Source organism: Megascapheus bottae, chromosome X (genome assembly GCF_031878675.1).
Source record: "Megascapheus bottae isolate mThoBot1 chromosome X, mThoBot2.hap1, whole genome shotgun sequence".
In the NCBI taxonomy this organism is placed as follows: domain Eukaryota; kingdom Metazoa; phylum Chordata; class Mammalia; order Rodentia; family Geomyidae; genus Megascapheus; species Megascapheus bottae.
This window is the reverse complement of record NC_143547.1, coordinates 28,402,032-28,421,705: the sequence shown is the minus strand read 5'-3', so window position 1 is coordinate 28,421,705 and position 19,674 is coordinate 28,402,032. Positions and strand designations below refer to the sequence as shown.

General features: G+C 42.4%; 1 long non-coding RNA gene across 2 annotated transcripts; it reads right to left on the bottom strand.

The window, feature by feature from the left end:
• Window positions 1-571: 571 nt before the first annotated feature.
• On the bottom strand, window positions 572-6,914 carry LOC150040659 (uncharacterized). 2 transcript variants are annotated; one of them, XR_016533818.1, is made up of 3 exons: window positions 6,822-6,914; window positions 6,221-6,282; window positions 572-1,492 (listed from the first exon to the last, which is right to left on the bottom strand). It is a non-coding gene; the product is annotated as an uncharacterized LOC150040659 (long non-coding RNA). The 2 variants fall into 2 exon arrangements; XR_016533817.1 differs by lacking the exon at window positions 6,822-6,914 and adding an exon at window positions 6,389-6,406.
• Window positions 6,915-19,674: the final 12,760 nt, after the last annotated feature.

Genomic DNA, 19,674 nt, shown 5'->3' with positions numbered 1-19,674 from the left:
GTGGTGCTAAAGCTTACTTAGGATCGATCTTTGGGTATAAACTTTCGCCTACAATGCTAGGACTGGTATCTTGGTGAGAGCTCAGAAAGACTCACACTGAACTGCCACCATCTCCTGCCGATCTCGCAAATATTCTTTTCTAATACAGAATGAAACTCCAGAATGTCTTATTATATTTGATGCAGAAAATATCTAACCACAAATACTACTTTCAAAACCAACATATCAAGTTTATTTTATTAGAATGTATTTACTTCTTCACAACATTAAGACAAAATGCAAGATTCAGATTGCAAATATATATTTTGAAATGAATATATATTATATACACACAAAATACATATGTGTTATGAATCTGTCTACCTAGATACATAATGTATATATCACATAATACATATGTATCTAAACATTTACAGTATTTTTTCTTCTTTTTTTATAATTTTTTAATGTACAGAGGGGTTACAGTCATATTCGCCAGAAAGAAGGTGTATTAATTCTTATATATTGATATCCCTTCTTACGTTTTTGTCCCATTTCCCTCCCCCCGCCCCTCCCCTCATTTCCCCCCTCCTACTTCAAATAAACAAGTAAACATCTACATAATATACCAGGTAAGTAAGTGGAATACTGTAACAATGTGAGATTAATCAAAGGGAAACACGAGAGAAGAGAGAAAGACATAATACATTAAGAATAACAGTCCCTCATAATTAAGCTCTTGTTTCCATTGATTTGGCCTCCTCCTATATGGCCTTATATATCTAGGGTTTTAGCTATTGTAATCCTCTGCTAGGAGAGTTCTAGATGTGTACTGCTTATTACAGATATTTTTATAGTGTTTCAGGTTCTGGGGGCCAATACAGCCTCCGTCGATAAAAAGCGGTTACAATTTGAGGGCACCTATCATTAGCCTCTTTTGCCAGAACCAACTCAGTTTTACTCAGATTTTTCCACTTCATGAAGAACATCATTTCTCCATGATGTTCTGTGACACCAAGTATTCGTTCAGGCTCAAGACCCCTAGTAAAACCACTTGGAGTGTCACCAGCATCTCTTTCATCATCTGGTATGCTACCATCAGATTTACTGGCAGATAAACTCGTTTCCTGAGAATTGGTAAAAGCTCTGATTAAGTCATGACAATCTAAAGTTTCTTCTGGTTCCCAGCTATTAACAGCATCTGAATATCCCTTCCATTTCAAGAGATATTCTACCTTGCCTGCTACTACACGCCGGTCCACTATTTTCTCCGCTTCAAATACTTCAATTTCTGCTTCTTCAACTTTTTCAGAATTGCCTATTTGTCTCTTTCTTCTTTTGGGAAGTGGAGTTTTCTTGGAGGCCATCTTCTAATCGCAAATTTGAGGAAATATTATTAACCACCTCAGATGCTCCAGGTGGTGATCCTGCAGCACCAGCAAGCGATCTAGCCAGTGAACCTCAGGTTCTAGTCACCTCCAATGTGGATGTTCCTTAATTGTTTATGGTAAGTCTGGGAAAAGAGAAAAAAGGCCAATATGAATAAATTATGAAACTTCCTAAATCATGCCTACAGTTGTAAAATACATCCATGACTGTGCCATGCTCCTTGGCTTCAACCTGACATCTAGTAGTAGACAAACAATGCAGTCCAGATAAGCACTGCCAGGGTGTTTAAAGGTCAATAATTTCCATTGGAAATACAACCACAAAATAGGTCAGGCCAATCCCCCAAATATCCTTAGCACGACACACCATAAGCAAACTCTGAAAATCAAATCAAACAAACAAACACACAAAAACTCCTCATGGCATTTAGGGAGAAATATCTTCCTACAGAGGAACAATGATTTAAAAGATAATATGATACATTTCTCCTTTGAATCCAGAAAAGTCTGTGAGGAAATGGTATACTTTTCAAATGTAAAGAACTGTCAACTCTGAATTCCAGGTTCAGGGAAAATAGCCTTCAAGAATTGTGAGAAATAAAGACATTGTCAGATGACAGAAAATTTACAAAACTTCTCTAGCAGGATGTATCAATAATGACCATCTAAAGGAAGATATCCATACAAAAGGGAAACAATAGTACAAGGATGCTTGGAACTTAAAAAGACAATCACAAAGTAGGTAAAAAAAATCAGAGTGAATATAGTAGACATGCATTTCCTTGTACAGGTTTAAATCATATTAAATTGTTGAAGGAAAGTTGAAATACCATGTGATATTTGAAAACAACTATATAAAAGTAATAAATGAGATTTATATTCCGAGAGGTAGACATGGGCATGAATGGATAGAATATCTCTACCAAGCTCTCAATACAAGCTCAGAATCTCTCTCTCTCTCTCTCTCTCTCTCTCTCTCTCTCTCTCTCTCTCTCTCTCTCTCTCTCTCTCTCACACACACACACACACACACACGGGCACACACACACACCACCACCACTACCACCACCACCACCAACAACAACAGCAAACTAAAACAAACACATTCTGTGAGTCTGAAGATAAAAGGATGATCGATATAAAAAAAATCTCTCCACTTGAGCCACAGCCACTTTTGTGGAGTGACTGAGGCTGTGCCCTCATTTGCTTTCATTAGCTTTCAACAAATAGCAATTTTGCTCCACAACTTGCTAGGGTAACAGAAGTGGGTTACCATAGCTCCGAGAAGCACCATTTGAACACCAGAGCTTCTACTGAAACATAATGCCAGCCTGTCACTCCTTACTCAATAGGAACTACACACTTCAGCATTCTTTAAATAATGCCACGTGGCCTCCACAGACTCAGAAAGACTAGAATCTTCACTTCTCTTTCAGAAGCTGATACATTGTGGAGGAACTACATTCCTGGTTTCAGAATTCTTTAGCTGAGATTCAGGAGAAAATAAAATACTTAGTGGAATCAAAAAACCTGGGGCCATATATTTCTCCTCCACTAACTGGCAGCACCATGCATGATAAAGTGCCCAAGTGCTGACATCAGTAGACACCTGAAGAATCATGTTTGCCTTACCCCAGGACCCCGCAGCAGACCAAGGAAGGCACACTTAGCACTTAAACCTGTTCTCCAAGAAGTACTTATTCCCCTTTCTGTGCTTGGTGGCCCCATGAACAAACCAATCTGTTGATCAATGTGCTAGATCTGTACATACTACTGAAAACAACTGGAAGACCAATTGTTCTACCCTACAAAGCCTGTGATCTGATGGGTGGTTAGGACGGCTAGTGCCCCTGGCAGACAGCAGGAGACTGTGCAGGTGGAGGCTCACCAGCCTTATCCATACCCCCAGCCCCAAACCCCTCACCATTTACCTTCCTCACACTGCAGAGAATTTACAACTCAGGATTTTCAAACATTTGTACACCAGGAATTTCTGTCACTCCTTCTGTCAATTAGAATGAAGGACCACATAACAGGACGGGGAATAATGAGTCTTTGGTTTGGGGGTTGGGGGTTTTTGTAAGGGAATTTTTTTTATTACAGGGGAAGTTGTATATTGTTTGTACCAACAGAGAAGAATACTTCTGTGGCTACATCACCTGGACAGTTTGGGTACATTTAAACAAGGTCTTATAGTTTTGCCTTGGAGACAATGGGCTTCCAGTGCTGGCAGAGGGGAATCAAACTCCCAGGGCACACTGGATGTGTGTTGGTCCTGGATTGTGGATTATTCACTCACTCTCCCTTGTTTATCTTTATCTTTTTTTGTGTGGGTCATGAGCTTTGAACTCTGGACCTGGGTGCTGTCCCTGACCTCTTCAGCTCAAGGCACCTGACCTACCCTTTGAGTAACAGCCCCACTACCGGTTTTCTAGTGGTTAATTGGAGATAAGAGATTCTCGGTCTTTAGTGCCTGTGCTGACTTAGAACCAAGATCCTTAGATCCCAGTCCCAGAGTACCTAGGATTACAGGTGTGATCCACCTCGCATGGCTCTCTCTTGTTTTTCTCTAGGATTTTGTGGATGGAGTACTATATCAATTTTGATGTGCCACCAATACCTAGGCCAGGTTTTTGTGTTTTGTCTTGTATGTTTTTTTGTCAGTCCTTGGTGCTTGAACTCTGGGTTTCACCACTGTCCCTGAGCTCTTCAGCTCAAGGGTACCACACCACCCCGTAAGCCATAGTCCCCCTTCTGGTTTTCTAGTGATTAATTGGAGATAAGAGTCTCACGTTCTTTAGTGCCCTGGCTGGCTTTGACCTGTGATCCTCAGATCTCAGCCTCCTGAGTAGCTAGGATTATGGGCATGAGCCACCGTGCCCGGCATTGTCTTGTATTTTAAAGTTAATTTAAATATGTTGTAAATGTGATGTGAAGAGGTAATACATTTAAATAAGTAAGGCAATGAGTGCATTTCTTATTGAACATTGTTACCCATCCCTTAATTTTATTCCACTTTTCCTACCCTCCATTACCCCCCATAGCCCCACCAAGTAGTATAACTCATTTCCAACCTCAATGTCTTGTGAATATGGCTGTTACATTGTTTCACCCTTTCTTACTGCTTTCAGCATTTTGTTACTCCCCTTCCCTTCCCCAAATAAGATAAATGTATATTTGAGACCAAAGGGGGAAAAACAAAAGAAAAAACAAATAACTACTTACAGTATATTAAAAACAACCACAAAAACAACAAAATGCTTGGTTTCCATGTATTGGAGATAATTTCAATTAGCATCATTATATATTGTCCTATATATACAGTTTTGAGATATTGATATCCTGTGCTGGGCCTGTCCTAAACATATACTGTTGATTAAAATGAGGAAAACCATGCAACTTATGTTACTTTGAGTCTGGCTAGGAAAAATTCATATAAGTGAAGTTTTCTTTTGCCCCAGTCCTGTGGCTTGAACTCATGGCATAAAATGGCATGGACAATGTCCTCAGACTTTCTCAAGGTTAGCACTCTACAAATTGAGCCACAGCACCACTTGTGGCTTTTTCTGTGTATGTGGTACCTAGAAATCGAGTTCAGGACTTTGTATGCTAGGCAAACACTGTAACAGCAGGTCACACTCCTACCCCCCCCTCCCGTGTCAATATATATATATATAGTCATCCATACCTCAGGGACTGAGCACTGAACCTGGGCTTTTTCTTCAAGGCTCCACTCTGCCCCTTGTGCCAGAGCACCACTTCCAGCTTTTTTCTATATATGTGGTATGGAGGAATTGAACCCCTGTCTTCGTGCATGCTAGGCAAGCACTGTATCACTAGGCCAAACTTCCAGCCTCGATATATTTTTTATTTATTCACTTTTGTGTTGGTCCTGGGGTGTGAACTCTGGGCCTGGGTGCTGTCCCTGAACTCTTCAGCTCAAGCCTACAACCCTACCCCTTCATCCGCAGCACCACTTCCACATTTTTGGTTATTAATTGGAGATAATAGTCTCTTGGTCTTTTGTGGCCAATCTGGCTTTGAACCTGGACCCTCAGATCTCAGGCGCCTGAGTAGAGAGGATTACAGGAGTGAGCCACCGGTGCCTGGCTACCCCGACCCCACACCCTCCCCCTCTTTATTTCTGGAAAACGAAAGTCATGCTAATTTTTCCAAGCCTCCGTAGCCTCAAACAAAGGTGGACCAAAACTGCCTGGAACGGTGGCTCTCACCTCTGTTCCTGGGCTACTCATGAGCCTGAGATCTGAGGATCACTGTTCAAAGCCAGTGCAGACACAAAAGGAGCAGAGACTCCTATTTCCAATTAACCTTAGAAAACGGGAAGTGGCGGAAGTGGTGCTGTGGCTCAAAAGGTAGGGCGGTAGCCTTGGGTTGCTGAAGAGCTCGGGACAGCACCCAGGCCCAGGGGCAGGGTGGTACCCATGAGCTGAAGCGGTCAGGGACAGCGCTCAGGCCATGTTGAAGCCCATAACGCACGAAAAACAGGAAAAAAAGGAAAAAATGATGGACCAACAACCATATTTTCTCTCTGATGACGTAACATAAAAGGCACAAGTCTACACAGCCACCAAAAGCCGGGTTTTGACGCCACAAGCTGTGCTGAAACATAATCCTCATTGAGGCAACAAAGTAAATAGATGAGATGGAAAATCCTCCTTGAAGCTGCCAATGGGGGAGCAGTGATTATGTCCCCAGACTTAGGGGACCTTAGCTGAAATTCAGGCGACAGGCTCAATAGCACCAGGGGCATGACATACACATTCCTTCTTTTATGACACCAAATGAAAGTGCATGGGAAAGCTAAGTGAACAAGGCTGAATGTGCGGACTTACTCTGCTCACTGCTGACACCAATGGATACACTGAGAAGAACCTGGATGATCTGAACCAGAACCCTGCAGCAGAGGAAATAACCACAGTCCCCCGTTAAATCCTGCTTCCCTACACTGACTTCTCACGCAATCCCTTTCCTCTACATGATGAACCACGTGAGGACCAGACCTGTGGACTCGGCAAGGCAGCCAACAGCCAGGCGACAACGTGTTCGGCACCCGCACTGCCAGCGGAGATCTCGGGAGCCCTTAGGCCTCTGCGCCCCCCGCCGGCGGCGTCTGTGGAGGACCAAGGCCCAGAATCAGCGCGCACGCAATGTCTCCACTCCCCGTCCCCACACGACCCTCCCTCCTCTCGGGGTGCATTCGCTGAGGGGACCCAGGTCCCCACGCGGCCTAGGGACATCCTTTCCCCTCCACCGCCCCGCGGCTCCGTCCAAGAGCCAGCCGCACCCCAGTGGCTCCAGGCCGAGGGCCGAGACGCCTTCTCCCCTACGGCTGCCATCCGGGGGTCCTGACAGGAACCCCGACGGCCTAGCCCGCAGCGCCAGAAGAGAGTCTCCTCCCCACTCGAACCCCGCTCCCACACAGCCCCTGGTCACCGCTCTTCTCTCCCTGCCCGCGGCTTCAAACCATCCACTGAACCTCACACCGCAGCAAACAGGCGGCGACTGCCGGAGGCCAGCACGTGGACCGTTGTGACCTCTAGCGTCCCCGCCGGCGCCTGCGCACAGTGCAGACCAGGAATGCCACACCACACACACACTTGCGTCCTCGTGACTCTGTGGATGCTCTAGATGCCCGGATTGACACACACTCCACCAGCACCCACTCCTGCCACTCACCGTACCACGCACAAGGAGGAACCAATCACAGACAGGAGGAGGTGGGGACATGAGGGGTTGATATGGGGCTGGAGATAGTCAGGTGTGTACTCACAACCCAGCACCACACCAGTGCATGCACACCCCAGGCCTTCTATGTTTCCTTAGGGTTTCCAGAATGGCTCACAATTATCCCTCAGCTGCCCTCTGCTTCTCTTTGAGCCAGAGTCGCAACACCATGACAAAGCTCTGTGCATGCTCTCCTGGTCCTGGACTCAAATGCACAGGTTTGCCACCTCAGATTTGCTTTCTTCTTTAAAATTAGCACTCTTACATCTTGGCCCATGAAGACAGTACACACAAACGCATTTGTGGAAAGCATGATGGCAGGCCTTATATTTTCCTGGCCTTTTCACGCTATACCCACAACTAGGGCACAGGATTACCTAGGATAAAATAATAGGGCACCACAATCTTCACATTCGCCACTTTAACCAACACAGTTCATGTGAACACACAATGCTACTTTGTCACCAATCAATTCTGGCTAAAGCCTCAGTTTCAGTTTGGTGATGCACAAGTCTGGGGGAACTGAGTTGTTCCACCCAGGTTACATTTGCTGGGATTCTGAAGGAGCCCCATGACAACTAGTATCCTGGACTTATAATGTCCATATTAAGGGGATTGGGTGCCCCAAATATGTCAGACAGGAGAGAGGGCCAGGTTTTGCACAAGTGCAGGCACACACAGATAACCAGAAAAGATTCCACGTAATCTGCTCCCAGACCAGAGACAGCACAAGCCAGTAGGCAGGGTTGGCACCTGCACCCTTCTCCCAAACATGCTTGTCATCCTCGTCTTCAAACGATGGCACCTCCCATATACTCTGGAATGAGTCTCTGTACCTGGCTTGTCGGTAAAAGAAAGGTGCCCAATTTTCCCTTGGCTTGTGGCTAAATCTAAACCTGTGTGTTTCAGCCACCTCTAGTCAGAGCTGGTGGATGCTGTCTGCATCCAGCAAAGGAATGGTGGGAGAGAGCCTCACTTCTCTCCTTAAGACTCACTAGCTGGGGGCTGAGAGTTTGGCCTAGTGGTAGAGTGCTTGCCTAGCATGCAGAAAGTCCCGGGTTCCATTCTTTGGTACCACATACATAGAAAAAAAGTGAGAAGTGGTGCTATGGCTCAAGTGGTAGAGCCTTGAGAAAGTCTAAGGACAGTGCTCAGGCCCTGAGCTCAAGCCCAGGACTGGCAAAAAAAAAAAAAAAAGGAATCACTAGCTGGGACTGACTGGAATCCTCTTGACAGGAAGCAGCCTGGGGAATATATCCTCCTGCAGCGGTTGGTGGCATCATACAAGAAGGAGGCTGAACAAGAGTACCAAGGTGTGTTCTCTACCAACTGCTCTCTTCAGTGCATGCCCTGATATGATTACAGCCTGTCCATCCCCACCCCACAGAAGAATCATGCAGACACTTGAAACCAGCTTCCAAACAACGACACGTCATTTCCCATGTCCTTAGCTAAAATTCTACCTAAAAATCACCAGACCAAACACGAATCTGACTTCTAAATGAGACCCAAGGCCATGGATAGCAGCAATTTGTCTTTGCCACAGATTTGCCAGCAGAAACTCATGTGCAGTTAAGACTTCCATCATGGCAAGTTCCCGTAATACTCCACCCCATCCCAATATACTCCTACATGTGATGAGTGATTAGAAGATCTGAATTATACAGGGTGTGCCAACATTACCTCTTGCCCCTCAGCTTTCTTAGTACAGTGAGGGACCCATTATAGGCTGGTGGACAGAGCACGGAGTTTGTGTTTGGGGTTGGGCGGGAATACTCCTCTAGGTTGCACTCATTATCTGGCATGGTAAGAGTTGGGCCATATCCCCCACCTTTGTGGTTTACTTATACTTTGAGCACAATGTGCAGATATTCCCTAGACAGCCTTAATCTTCCCATGGACCCACACGTGAAGCCCTACAATGAATGGCTGTGTGTGCACTGGTCATAGACTTACATTCAGCCACTTGCCTCTTCCCTCTCCCTCTTGCTTTCAGAAGGCATCCCATCACTTTCAGCATACAAGAATTCTGAATAGGTCTGGTCTCCTTGTGGTTGTTGAGGCAGTGATCCAGAAATCTGTATGAACTAGCCCTAATGGTAGACCTACCTAAACCACCACTGCTCATACATTAGCTAGGAGAAGAAGAATGGTATCACAGAAGTTAGAAATACCAGGATTTGTGCCCTGAGTGTGGCCTAGTAGAAGCATGCTCGACTATCATGCATGGAGCCCTGAGCTTGATGCCCTGGAACCACTACACAGAAAAAGCCAGACGTGGTGCTCTGGCTCAAGTGGCAGAGTGCTAGCCTTGAGCAAAAAGTGTCCAAGGAAAGAGCCTAGGCCCTGATTTCAAACCCCAGGACTGGAAAGAAAGAAAGAAAGAAAGAAAGAAAGAAAGAAAGAAAGAAAGAAAGAAAGAAAGAAAGAAAGAAAGAAAGAAAGAAAGAAAGAGAAAAACAAAAAGAAAAGAAAAGGAAAGAACAGAAAGAAAAAAATACTGGGACTTGAAGTCAAGATCGGAGTACTCTCAGATCATTTTTTGGCTCAAGGAAAACCTCCACAACTTGAGCCACGCCCATACTTCTGGGTTTCTTTGGCAGTTAACTGGACAAAAGTGTCTCTGAGACTCACCTCATTTGGGCAGGCTTCCAAATTCAATCCTCATACCTCAGCTTCCAGAGGAGCTACAATGGGAGGCATGTGCTACTGAGCCTGGCTCACTAATATATTTAGAGAACAGAAAACAGTCTATTGAACATTTTTCACCATTATTAAAAACTATGTAAGCCTATTTATAGAGAATGAATTGGGGAAGGCAAAAGTGTTTCAGTCAATGATTATGAAATTGTGTCGGATCTCTAAGCATCTGATTCCTTTTCCACAGTCTGTCTCTTAGATATTCTAAAATTAATCAGCTCTCTGTTTGTACATTTCAATATTCTGTAAAGTAGTGGCTCACTACAGAAGTTTTTTCAATGTTCATTTATTGTTGCTCATCTAATGAAAAGGAATCAAAGTGTTTAATTTGTTCGTTCTGGTGTTCATTTGTTCATTTATTTTTATTAAATATATCCCCTTCAGAAAAATTTGCAAAGGACTGATTACATTTCCGTTTCTTTGTCATTGGCAGAAGCACCTAAAACTTGGGGCCAGCCAGATGCCTAGCAGAAGCAAGGCCTAAGTGAGCTGCCCAGACACACAGTCTCAAAAACAAAATACAGGCCAGTGATCAACTTGGGTGACAGGCATTCATCTAGCATATATTCTGGGTGTGTTATCCAGCACTGATATGTCAACATAATATCCAAAAACAATGCCAACATAAGGTTTTTCTATACAAACACAAATAAACATACAACTTTGATTCGTCCTTCCATGTAGTAGGCAGAAACAGTAATTATTAAATAAAAATTTGTTTGCCTGCTATGTAAAAAACCTCTTCTTGAAAATCAAGTAAATATAGCCTGGAAGCAAATATTCTTTTCTGATAAAGAACCTCCAGAAAGCCCCCTGTAACTTATTTAATGTAAGAATAGTCTCCAGAGCAGCACAAATACTACTTTCAAATTCAAGATTATCAGCTTTGATTTTATTCAAATGTAGTTATTTCACAGCATTAATGTTAAACACAAGATATTATATTGGCTAATGAATTTATTTCAGTCAGTGGAAACAGTTACTGCATTTCATCTCCCACGCCAATTTAGTCTCTCTTGGTAAAAATCAATTACAAGTTGAGGGCACCTAGCCTTAACCTCTTTGGCCAGAACCAACTCAACTTGATCTACATTTTTCCACTTCATGAGGAACATCAATTCTCCACAAACATCTGTGACACCAATGACCTTTTCAGGTTTTAGACCCTTGGCAAAGCCATTTCTATCTTCAAATTCACTAGGAGGTGAACCAGATTCATCAGAATTTATGAAGGCTGTGATTAAGTCAGCACATTGTAAGTTTTCTTCAGGTTCCCAGGTATTTTGAGAATCAGGATAACCCTTCCATTTCAGCAGATATTCTATGTTTCCATATCGTACGCGGCGGCTCAGTACCTTCTCCACCTCAAATTCTCCAGGCAATAACTCATCAACCTCTGCAGACTTTCTCTTCTGGGTCTTTCTTCTTTGTCGTAGTGCATTCCCCTTGGAGGCCATTTTTTAATTGCAGGTTTGAGAGGCTACTATTAATCACTGCACAGGATCTGAGTCACAATCTTAAAGCAAATCAAGCCAGCAATCCCAAACCTCTAGTCACCTCTGATGGGAATATTGGTTACAATTTTATGGCAATTTCTGTAAAAAGAAAAAAAACACCATCTCAATCAGTTGTGAAACTTTTAAATCACCATGCCTGCAGATCTAAAAACCATCCATTCTTGTGATATGGGCCTCAGCTTCAACCTGGAATCTATTAATAGACAAGTAGTGCAGACCAGATAAGCACGGCCAGGGTGTTGAATGCTGAATTGGCATTGGAACATCAACCACTAAACATGCCAGGCAAGCCCTAAAAATATCGATACCAAGACACTCCTTATGAACCATATGAAAATTTGATTAAAAAAATCTTCAGCCCCTCAGTTGATGATTGGATCAACGAGACGTGGTATTTATACACAATGGAATTCTATATTGCTGTCAGAAAGAACGGCATCACCCCATTTGTACGGAAATGGAAAGACTTAGAGAGAATCACACTAAGTGAAGTAAGCCAGACTCAAAGAAACATAGGCTCAGTGGTTTCCCTCATTTGTCATAATCAGTAGAAACCTTGGGCTCTCCTAGCAGAGATTTACAATAGAGCAAAACCTAGATACTTAAGGCCATATAGAATGACGCTAAATGAAAGGACCTCTAGGATATAAAAACAAAAGCCATATAATGAGTGATTGTTGTCTTTAATGTCCTATGTTATCTCTCATCTCTTTTGCTGTCCCTTGGTTATCTCATATTGTTACAGTATTTCACCTTGTTTTCTGATATATTGTATGTATGTTTATTTGGTTATTTGAAATAGGATAGAGAAGCGCGGGGTGAGGGGGGGAAACAAGATGAGGAGCGAGGGTGGGGGGAGGGAAATGGGGACCAAAAACATGAGAAAATGTATCAATGTTTGTGAAGTAATGCACCTTCTATCTGGGTGAATATAATGTAATCCTTCTATTAATTACAATAAAAATTATATGGGAAAAATACAGAGGGCTTACAGAGATGCTACATAAGGAAGGTAATGAGTACATTTTTTGTCGAACATTTTGTACCCTCCTTCATTTTTCTCCCACTTCCTCTCCCCCCACAAGTTGTAAAGTCCATTTCCAACATAGTATCTTGTGAATATCACATTTGCATTGGTTCAACCTTTGTCCTTTGTTTCACCATTTTTTATTCCTCTTTACTTTCCCAAATCACATATTTATACAAGACACCTGGCACCTCAGAGCTGGGGTGGAAAAAGAATTTGAAAATGAATTGCTTTCATAGGAAATAAGAGAATGTGCTAGTTCTAAGTGTTGCCCATACATTCATCTTTAAGGAATTGGTATACAGTGAGTTTTCTCAGAAAACATTTGGTTAAAGAGCAAGATTGCAATTGGCTAACTCCTGATGCCAATGTGAATTTCCAAATGGGAAATTGTTTATCCAAATTGGCTGAGGGACATAATGGTTTTGTTTTTACCTTCTCTCCCTTTTGTATTTTTGACACCTGCCTCAGAGCCTCCGGCTCACCCTTGGTTTTTGACTGAAGAGGGAACTCTACCCCAAGAAATTTCGCCTAATCCACTTTTTCCAAATTTTCTATTGCATAAATATATGCATATATTTATATATAAATAGGGGAATATATGCACACATATATATTTATATGTATAAGTATATTATATACCTGTATTTATAGATAAGATGTGAATATATAAATAAATATCACACACGCATATATATATGTATATGTATATACACTTGGGGTGAAGGAAGGATGATTTTTCTCATCAGGTTTGCTCTAGCCAGTACAATGGGACAAATAAAAAAATAAAAGTCATAAGATTAGAAATGAAAAATAAGGTTATCTCTACTCACAAGCCACATGATTTTCTATGTACAAGATTCCATAGACACTATCACCAATCTCCTGAACTAAAAAAACCCAGCTACTTAAATTTGGCAGTCCACAAAACATAAGATCAGCATACAATTGACGATGAATGTCAGAGAACATAATATTTATGAAATGTCACAATGAAATTTCTTTATATAATTAATATATGCTAATAAAAAGAAAACTCAAGCCTGGCCCCTGCGGCTCACACCTGTAATCCTAGTTACTCAGGAGGCTGAGATCTGAGGATCAAGGTTTGAATCCAGCTCAGGTAGGAATGTCTCCGGGTGGCTCTTATCTCCCATTACCACCAGATAACCAAGTGGCCCTGTGGGTCAAGTGCTAAAATGCTATTCTTCAGTGTTAAATCTTAAGAGAAAGTCCCCAGGCACTGAATTCACACCCCATTGATGGCACACACAAACAGACACACATGCACAAGAAACAATAACACAGGGCCAGAAGAGTGACCTACTGGTAGAGTGCTCACCTAGCCTGCACAAAGCCCTGGGATCGATTCCTTGTTACCACATACATAGAAAAAGCTGGAAGTGGTGCTGTGGCTCCAGTGGTAGAGTGCTAGCCTTGAGAAAGCCCAAGGACAGTGCCCAAGATCTGAGTTCAAGCTGGACTGGCAAAAAATAAAAAAAGACAATAACACTTAAAATGTCTCTACACAGAATGAAGTTCATAAGAACTGAACAAAATATATATATAGGCTATGTATGATGAAAATTCCAAAATGCTGTAGAAATGGAGTCTAAACATCATCTGCTAAAAGCAGGGCTAGAATTGTACTTCCAGTGGAAGTGTGCCAGCCAAATCAATGTGAGGCCCTAAAATTCAAACCCTAGTGCACTGAATATGAAAGAAACATAAGGAAACAGTAATATAATAGTTAATTTGATCAAAGGACATTACATTACATGCATGATTGCAAAAGGCACAATGAAATCTATTTGTATATTCATTTATATTAATAGAATATGAAAGAGTTTATTTACACTTAAATATGAAAGAGAATTATGAAACTGTCAGTTTTTAAAACTAATATTATTTGATCTTTAATGTTATATTTCTGGAAGAAAGCATAAGAAAGAATAGATGTAGATTTCTCTGAACAAGCACCACGACATAACATATACCACAAAACTTGAAATATTAGATATCTCAAAATTAAAATTTCTGTTCAGAAAAAATATCTCCCATTAAGTAGATGAAAGGAAAGTCTAACTGTAGATAAGAAAATGCTTCCACATCTGACAGAGGACTTGCAAAGGTGTACAATTGTGGCTGACCATTAAGAAAAGCATTTTTTTTGCCAGTCGTAGGGCTTGAACTCAGGACCTGAACACTGCTCTTGGGCGTTCTCAAGGATAGAGCTCTTTCATTTGAGCCACAGCACCACTTCTGGCTTTTTTCTACGTATGTGGTACTGAGGAATCAAACCTAGGTCTTTTTGCATGCTAGGCAAGCACTCTATCATTAGGCCAAACTCCCAGCCCTTAAAGCAATATTTTTGCCAGTCCTGGGGCTTGAACTCAGGGCCTGAGCACTGTGCTTAGCCTTTCTCAAGGCTGGAACTCTACCACTCTAGCTATAGCACCATTTCCAATTTTGTTTCTATGTATGTGGTAGAGAGGAATTGAAGCCCCGTCTTCATGCATGCTAGGACAGCCCTCTACCACTAAGCAAGATCTAAACAAGATATCACCACAAATCTATCAGAATGGTTGTATACTGAGAAAGCACTGGTGAAACTGATCTTATCCATTACTGATGGATGTACAAAATGGTACAGACAGTTGGGAAAGCTTTAAGTTTCTCCTTTACTTTTTTTGTGAAGGCCAGACATTTGACTCAGGATCTGGGCCTGTCGATGAGCTTTTGTGCTCCTGTTCCACATTCAGGCTTTCCTGGTTAATTGGCCTCATGGACTTTTCCTTCCTACCAGGATCCTCAGCTGTCAGTCTACATACTAGCTGGAATTCCAGACTTTAGCCACCCATGCTCAGCTTTCTGTGTGTGTGTGTGTGTGTGTGTGTGTGTGTGTGTGTGTGTGTGTGTGTGTGTGTGTGTTTGCTAAGGTTTGAACACAAGGCCTTATTCTCTTCCTCAGCTTTTTCACTCACAACTGAGATTCTACAAGAGAGCCACGCTTCCATTTCTTCACAAATTCTTTTAGCACTAAAATATTCTTATCATCCAACCTTGACAACACTGAAAATACACTTACTATCTGATCCAGCAACCACACTTCTGGGTACTTAACATGATGTAATGAATTTATGTTGACACCAAATGCTGGGGAATGATCATAGCGCTTTTTTCTTATTATTTTCTCAGTACTTGGGCTTGAACTCAGGGACTTGTACTTGTGAGACAGGCTCTCTTAAAATTAGCCAGAACCCCAGTCCTTCTTTGAGCTGGGTGTTTGTAATGCTATCCTTGAGCTTGCACTGAAGTTCTGGGCACTTTTCCTGAGCTAATTCACCCGAGGATTATTGCTCTACCATTTGAGCCACAGATCAACTATTGGATTTTGGGCATTTAATTGGAGATAAAATTTCATCACAGACTTTGCTACTGTGCCTGACAGCTGACTTCTAATTGACAGACTCAGATCTCAGACTCCTGATTTACTGGAATTATTACGAGGGACACCAGGACCTGGCTGTACTGGGGTTTTGTTGGCATTGTTACTGATGTTGTTTTGTTTCTTTTTAGTATAAGAATATCAATTCTTGCCCAGGGGTACAATTGTGCTGCTATGCGCCTATTTTAGGCATTCCAATATAATTATAATAATAGGAGGCTAGCTCTCTGTTGAGGTCTGCAAAACTATCAGGCAGTGGAAACCTTTAAAACATAAATACCCCTATCTCAGCATGCCAAGCAGCTACGATTATACCTATGAGCCACTGACACGTAGATAGCAGGTGCATTTTGTATACATGTGTGCTAGTGTGTGTGTTTGTGTGGGTGTGAGTGTGCATGCTCACATTTGTACACAGGACCTTGAGCACTCTCCAACTGTTTTGTTTAGGACTGGAGCTCTATCACTTGAACCATAATTCTACTCTGACGTTTAAAACACCTGTTTGGGAGTGTTACAGACTTTTATGCCCTGCCTGCCTTTAAATCTCCATCCTCCAGGTCTCAAATTCCAGAGTAATGAGCATTATATTCAGGAGCCACCAGCACCTTATGTTTATTTTAGTAGATAAAAATTAGACCCGGTGCCAGTGGTTCACACCAGTAACTCTAGCTATTCAGGAAACTGAGTCCAGGAGACTGGATATTTGAATCCATCCTTATAGCAATGGCAGAGAGACACTTGTCTTCAAGCAGCCAGAAAGAAGCTGGTTTAGGGGATAGAGAGGCAGCCTTGAGTGAGAAAGGCAAGTATGAGCTTGAAGTCCTGACTTCAAGCCCCAGTACCAGAACACACAAAAATATGAGAGTGGAGCTGTAAGCCGAATACAGAAAAAACAGATAGTAGTTATATATGTGATGAATTTTGTGTGAAGAACCCCTGTGAGGCTGGATGAGAAACCAAAATGTGTACCTCTAGCAGGCAAACTGGGGACAGAAATGGGAATGATAAAAATGAAACTTTAAGCTGGGAACAGTCACTCACGCCTCTAATTCTAGCTACTCAGGAGGCTGAGATCTGAGGATCGAGGTTCAAAGCCCACCCAGGCACAAAAAAAGACCTGAGTCTCTTATCTCCAATTAACCTCTAGAAGGTGGGAAGTGGGGCTTGGCCCAAACGTAGGGTGGTAGCCTAGAGCTGAAGAGCTCAGGGACTGCGCCCAGGCCGAGTTCAAGCCCCATAACCCAGAAAAAAAAGAAAGGAAAGAAACCTTGCAAAACTAAACAAGAGCAAAGAAATGGAAATGGAAATGGAACTTTACCCTGCATTGCCTGCTAAGTTTTGAATGTGTTAAACAGATTTTGTTTAAAATGAATGATAATGATATAGGAAAGGAGTTGGCAAACAAAAGATAAAGGAGTATCAGTGTGTAGGAAAAAGCATCCCAGGAAAAGATTCCCAAATACTAGCTGGAACTGAATTCAGGAAAATCAGAGGATCAGATTCCTCTCATCAGGGACAGCTGGCCTGATTTGACTCTGGCTTGATTCCTTACACTGGTCATGGGGTTCAGGGAGCAAAAAGTTTCCTTGCTAACCAAGAGAGCTGAAGGAGAAGTCCACCTGGGTTAAGGGACTGAAGCAGCAGCACATAGCAAGCTAGCTGGCACAGCATTCATGGCTGCTCATGTGCATTCCTTTTCCTTCTCTCCTCAGAAAAATACTGTCTCTTTCCATGCCACATATACCAGCATTATTCTTTTTGATTTTTCTCAAGGACACTGCTCCACCACTTGACCCACAGTTTCACTACCCAATTGTTTCATGGTTAAATGGAAAGAAGAATCTCAGGGACTTTCTGCCCAGGCTGGCTTCGATCTCAGCCTACGGAATAGCTCAGATTCACCGTGAGTTACCATTCCCAACAGAAAGCAACAATTTTTAGTAATCATCCCAATCTTGTTCTGAGGCAATGAAGGATGTAGATTAAGAGAACTGGCTTGGTTCTCTACCACCTATCTTCTCCGTTTCATAGCCAAATCATTCATCCTGTGTCCCACTCAGCCTGCCCTGATGCCATCAGTTTTCTCTCATGCTACTGAGTCAAGGAGTTTTCTACTTGCTTCCTCCTTGGCATCTTACATGGTAAAGAACAGAACACAGATTTGCGGTTGTTCCATTATCACTACTCTTCAATCATCTTGTGACACTTTCTATGTTGGAAATCTCAAAGAATTGAAATGTCTCCCTTGTCACATTATCAGCTTCCTGGGTAATGCAGATCATAAGCCTTTCATTTTGAGGAAAGGAGAATCACTTTCTTAAGGATAAAAATATGAAAAGTCCGTGCACTGGTGACCCACTCTTGTAATTCTCAGAGCCTGAGACCTGAGGATTGCATTTCAAAGCTTACCGAAACATCAATGACCATGAGGCTGATATCTCCTATTAGCCAGAAAAATCCAAGATAACAGTGCTCTAAGGGCAGGACACTAGCTGTAAAAAAAAAAAGAAAGAAAAAGAAAACACTCAGCCGGGGCCAGGTGCATGGCCTTCTGGTATAGTGCATGTCTAGCATGCACGTAGCCCTGGGTTTGATTCCTCAGTACCACATACATGAAAAAAATGCAAGTGGTGTTGTGGCTCAAGGGTAGAGAGCTAGCCTTCAGAAAGCCCCAGGACTGTGCCCGGGACCTGAGATCAATCTACAGAATTGGAAAAAAAAAAAAAAAGATCTCAGCCACAGGACTGAAACCCTGAGTTCAAGCTCCAGGACTGGCACAAATAAGAGAATATATTAAAAATGGAATAGAAAGATTGAATGTAGTTTAGTATGGAAGTTCAAGATCTAATTCAGCCTACCTACACCAGAGTCAGAGAGACTGTGAGCTGGAGGATGGGAAGGGGAGACAGAAGATGATTGGGAGAGGTTGGGGGGAGGGAAACGAGGATAAAATCATGAGAAAGGTATCAATGTGTGAGAAGTAATGCACCTACTCCCTGACAGATATAAGTGTAACCCCTCTATACATTACCCTGTCAATAAAATCAAAAAGTAAAAATTTTAAAAAGAAGGTAAAGATGAGGAAGAGGCAAAGTCAGAGGTGTCAGGGAAACAGAGATGTAGAAGAAAGAACTCGATAGGAGAAGGAGCAGGAGGCTGAGAGGGAAGAAGGAGAGAAAGGAGGAAGTAAAAGGAGATAAGCAAGAAAAAGGACAATAAATATGGGAGCCAAAGGAAAAAATGAAGAAAAAAAGAGGAAAGAAGAAAGAGAAAAAGAGGAGGTGGGATGATGCATGGTTAGTTGAATAGGAGTACATGCATTATGCTTTCCCCCAAAGGGGCATATCACATAGTTTTCAACAGATACTTTGTTTTTAAACAACACAAACTTCTCTTTTCGCCATTGTCCTTCTGACTGTTGGATGGGATGTACTCATAGGATCTGGTGATGTTTCTCTTCTATTCTATATCTGGGATTCCTGTTTCAAGTCCCCTCCCAAAGCTTCAAATTCTCCCCATCCTCCAGGACTAATCAGGGCAGAGGTGCAAACACAAAGGGTGGGAGGCATCACAACTGAGTTTAGCTGACCTCTGCGACAAACCACCTATGAAGACTTCCACCAGTGATCCAAAGTGTAGTTTCCTTATTTGTAAGAGGTATGCCTGCTCTGAAGTCATTGTAAGCATGCTGGGAAGTACAGCTAAAAGAACTAGCTGTTGTTAGCTATTTCTAATTATGAAAAATCCTAAAGCATTTAGTTAGTTTTGTGCATGCTTTTGCGAGTGTGTGTGTGTGTGTGTGTGTGTGTGTGTGTGTGTGTGTGTGTGTGTGTGTATGCACTCAGAGCCTGATGCTCTGAGTTTTCT